Genomic DNA, 5,042 nt, shown 5'->3' with positions numbered 1-5,042 from the left:
GCTCCTTACTACACAGTGGGAAGCCACATGTGACTGGGTGATTTTGGCTGCCCCAAATATGGGAAAATATTTTCTTTTCTGCCCTATTTGCTATGACAGGATCTATGGAGATGGAGAATGCCTTGTACTCTGCAGTATTTGGTGAGACACAGTCCCACCATACATGAGCTTCTGCTGTGATTCTTTAGTGTATGAAAAGCATCAAATTCCTTTTGTATTTTTCTCTTCAGACAGATCTCTATGTCCTGTCTGTCTTCTTGGAAATTAGAATTTTTCCATCTTTTGCCTTTGAAAGGTGATTGAGCTTGGTATTTTTTTTCAGGAGCAGAAGATGTCAGAAGACAAGGAAAATGTAATCACATATGCTGTATTTTAAGATGCCATTACAAATGCAGTTGGTTTAAAAACACAAAAAGTTCATTACACTTGCTAGTCTCTTAGGATCTGACAGTCTCTTAAGAGCTACTTTGCACAATAATTTCTTTGTAAGAAAATGGGGGAAGTATCTTTTATTCAATCAGTGCAAGCTTTTATTGCTGTTGTTTTTGTCAGGGAAAGAAAGAAAGAGAATAGAAGGACTGCTGTGAGTTTAGTGGCAAATCACAAACCTTCTTTACCTTACCCAGACCTCAGCTTTTCCCAAAACACACAACCTGACTGAATTTGCATTGTCTAAAAAACAAAAACAACAAAAAAAGTGCTCATTAGGAAGTATGAGATTTTTGCTGGTACAAAGGCTTATAAAGACAGAAAATCAAACCCCTCAACGACAAACTTACCTCAGTGAGAATATGTAACTTGATGCAAGATGAGTTTGTCTGGAAGACATTGAGGTTTGAATGTAAGGTTTTCTGTTTCTGTAGGAAATTGTTGATTTATTTATCTTTAATGCTAACAGTATGCAAGATGTGTCCCAGACACTGTGGAAGATTAGGAACTGGGAAAGATAATTGTTCACTTTTTCATGCCATTTGCATGTAACTTTGTATTTTCATCAGTGAATTGCCTCACTTTCATTATGAAACCTATTCTGAAGGATACAATTCTAAAAGCTTTATGAATGCCCCACTGGGTGATGGCAAAAACAATTGAACTGAGGAATAGTTCAGGCAGCCCTGCCATATTCTCTGAGTGGATCTGTCTTTGTTTCCTGTCTTTGCTTCAGGTTGCCTGTGTGACTTTCGATGGGGTTTGATTCCTGTTATGGATATGGAAGCTATGGGTTCTGTCTCCCACCTGTTTAGGCTGAAGCATCATGTCAGAGTCTAATTCACAGTATGTTTTGCAGGACAGACAATCGCAGAACCTCCCCCTCCTCCTCCTCCTGTTCTTGTGCAGCTGAGTCAAGGACTTTAAAAGATCTACTTTTAAGAGGATTTAAAAGATCTACTTTTGCACTGTTGGAGTGGCAGCGGCTCCTCACTGCTTTCTGGATATGGTTCATCACAGTCTGCAATCATAACTGCTTCTTTAGTTGGTAGGTCTTATTCCTGACAGCAACCATGCACAAAAAGAGTGCTAATGACAGCCTTCGCTAAAAACTCAATTAAAATCATTGTCTCTTCACCACATTAGTTCTGGTTGTGTCATAAGGGGCATTTTTCGCAGAACTTTTTTGAAGTTTTTTGAGGAAGAAAGTGGAAAAGCATGTTCAATAAAAGGAATGAAGCCAAGCCAAATCCCCAGTGATCTTTTCCTCTTTCTGCTAAGTGATTACATGTGTTTTATAGCTCAGCATCCTGATAAAACTTTCAGGGAGATTTCTGTGGGGTGTGCTGGGAGTGCTGACTCAGTGCAGCTCTTGCAGTCTATTCAGTGAAAACATCTGGTAGGACTCTGATTTACACTTGTTTGAAGAAAGAAGAGCAGGTGCATCTGTTCCTGCAGTGGGAAGCTGTGGAACAAAGGGACATTTTCACACCCCTTGTCTTATCAGGGGGACTGCTTTGGCTTGGGAGCTGTCACTTCTGGGGCTGTTACCCTTCAAAAGCCTAATGTGCCCCTTCAGTACATGAACATTAGACAACCTCCTTTCCATTTTCTGAAAATGAGAAAGTACAGTTTCCTTCTCACACAGGATAATTGGTATCACTAATGAAGGATTTGTCTCTTTGAGGCAAATAGTCTATTTCAACCTGCAGAGTATAATTGGATTAGATTATATTTGGTGGATTTATTTAGCTGAATGGAACGGATCCTACCATGAAACAGAAATATCCATCCACTTTGGAGTTCAATAACTGATTTAAGATGTCAAAGTTGTTTCTCACAAAAGCAGTGTGACCCAACAGATCCACTTAAAAGAAGTGTCAGATTCTGATCAGTTTTCTGTGCTATCCCACTACAATCCCAGACGATGAGAAAATCACTATGAATCTGCACCTCTGATGTCAGTGCTCATCAAGACTGAAGACCAGCCCTGTGACAGGCGCAAGCCCGAATGAGTGCCAGTTGAACCATTCCTGAAACATGGTTTTCACCATATGTTTCCATGAGAAACACCAGGACATATTTCCATTTGGAAAACTCTGATTTCAGCACTTTGGCATAAGGTTGAAATGTAGTGACTATGTACACTGTGAAGCTATATTTAATGAAGTAGGTATTCAGGCTTTAGGTCTGTTGTTCACTAGTCAGCATCTCCAGGATTAGGTTGGAATAGTTTCTTTGAAACCAATGGATTTAACACTGGCATGAAGTTGGAATAAATGCTGAATGGAATTCTAATTCTTTATTGTTAGTGCTCTTGTGGATAAGAAGGCCAACAGTATCCTAGCCTGAATTTGGAGAAGCACTGTCATCAGATTCTACTCAGGTTTGCACTGCTGAGATTCATCTACATTACTGGCCCCAGTTCTGAGATCCCCAGAGAGGCATGGACTCACAGGAGAGAGTCCAGTGAAGAGCTGCGAAGCTGACAAAGGGACTAGAGAACCTCTTCTCAGAAGGTAGGCTGAAAGAGATGAGATTCTTCAGTGTGGAGAAGAGGTGTCTCAGGGGAATCTCAACAATCTAAACAAAAACCTCCTAGGGAGGCAGATTCTTTTCAGTGGATCCCAATGAAAAGACAAGAGACAATAGATGCAAAGTGAAATAAGCAATATTATATTTAAATATCAGCTTTAGTTTGCGCGCTTGCTTGTTTGTTTTATTATGAGAGTTGATGAAAATAGGTGAAAGTTACCCAGAGAAGTTGTGGAGGTGGAGGGAGGTGATCCTGTCCCTCTGCTCTGTGCTGGAGAGGCTTCACCTGGAAGTACTGCATCCAGATGTGGAGTCTGCAGTATGGGAGAGACATGGACCCGTTAGAACACATCCAGAGAAGGGCCACAAGAATAATTCAAGGGATGGATCACATTGCCTATGAGAACAGGCTGAAAGAGCTGGGGCTGTTCAGTCTAGAGAAGAGAAGGCTCTGGGGAGACCTGATAGCAGCCTATCAGTATCTAAAGGGGGTTATAAGAAAGGAGACAGATTCCTTAGCAGGGTCTGTTGTGATAAGACAAGGGGAAATGGTTTTACACCAAGAGGGTAGGTCTACACAGGACATAAGGAATAAGATGGGGGAAGAAGGAAGGGAAGGGAGGAGGGAGGGAGGGAGGGAGGGAGGGAGTAATGTAAATATTTAATGGAACTGCTAAAGAGTTCTGGGATGGACTTGCAGCACTGCGATGTTGAGAGAAAACATTTTGACTACTGGAACCTGCCAGGTCAGTACCCAGTCAGTGCCTCTTTGTGTTTGCAGATGCCTGCTGCATTTGTGTTTGCCTCTCAATGGCTATTTTTCTCATTTCAGGTATATTCACTCTGTTGGAACATTGAATGTGCTTTAGCACACAGCTATTATTTTAAAACACCTACTCTCACACACAATGAACAAACAGGCTGTAAAAGCTAGAGTGACTTTCTTTGTGCATGTATGTGATGAGGTCTCTTACCTGGAAATTGACCTTGCCACCCATTGTTCTCCTTAGCTTTCAGCTCAGCAAGCACAAATTCTGTCAATTACCAAGCAGTAGAACATACGACTGTGGCTTAATTAGAGAGCAAAGAAACACAGCACTTTGTTCCTGAATTCAAGAATGCAACTGTGGTGTTCAAAAGGCTTTTGTGTATGTCTTGCTCCAAGGGTGCAGCACAGTGCTGAAAGTGCTTAAACTCACAGGATGTAGGGAGCATTGGTCATGCTTTTGGGACCACAAGGGTCCAGCAGTGGGTACTCAACATCATGATTGGAGAAATAATAGCACACTTGAGTGAGATCTGGCAACTGTACATGGGTGCTTGCTTTTGCATTGCTCCACAGAGACCCTCAGCAGCAGATGAGTTAGAGTGCCACAGGCCTTGGAGATATCCCTGCACACTCAGCTCTTGAGCCCTCCTGTGAACAGCCTCAATCTGCCTTGCACACATGACCCAACAATCTTAAGAATTCAAGACTGAAAGATAATTCAAACCGAAAAAGACCCAACAGGCCAAGGTGCTCAGGGATTTGTCTTGAAAGTTCTTGAAAACTTGGAGGGGCAGAGGAAACTTGAAAACTTACTGGAAGGATGCATATATTCTCTGTGTCCTGCCTCTACAGCTAGGCTGTCCTTGTGGGGAAAAGTTTACCCTTATCTCCACTCTGAAGGACTTTTGTTCAACTTCTGCCCAATGTCCCTTGTTCTGCCAAGCTGTGAAGGGGCTGGTCCCATCTCTTGTCATACAGTCAGGAAGTTGGAAACTTGACATCATCTTTCTCCAGCTCATTAATATGGAAGCCTCTCCATGCCCCAAGGTAACCCTAACATTAATTAGTCTAAATCTGACTGGTATAGCTACCTTGAGAAGTACTCTAATACAATTTCATGGGAAGTGAACAAATACTTTCTCCTATTAATTTTGAATTTCAAAAGTGGTTTCATTGAATGCTGTATTGATCTTCTGCTCAGAGAGAGAAAGGAAAAGACATGGGTGACTTATTTACCCTGTTCATTCTTAGCATACTTTTACTACTAGTAGTATTTCTTGGAATCATAGAATCATTGAAGTTGGAAAAG

This window comes from Coturnix japonica, chromosome Z (genome assembly GCF_001577835.2).
Source record: "Coturnix japonica isolate 7356 chromosome Z, Coturnix japonica 2.1, whole genome shotgun sequence".
Taxonomy (NCBI): domain Eukaryota; kingdom Metazoa; phylum Chordata; class Aves; order Galliformes; family Phasianidae; genus Coturnix; species Coturnix japonica.
The sequence above is the reverse complement of the archived record's forward strand: the minus strand, read 5'-3'. Positions refer to the sequence as shown.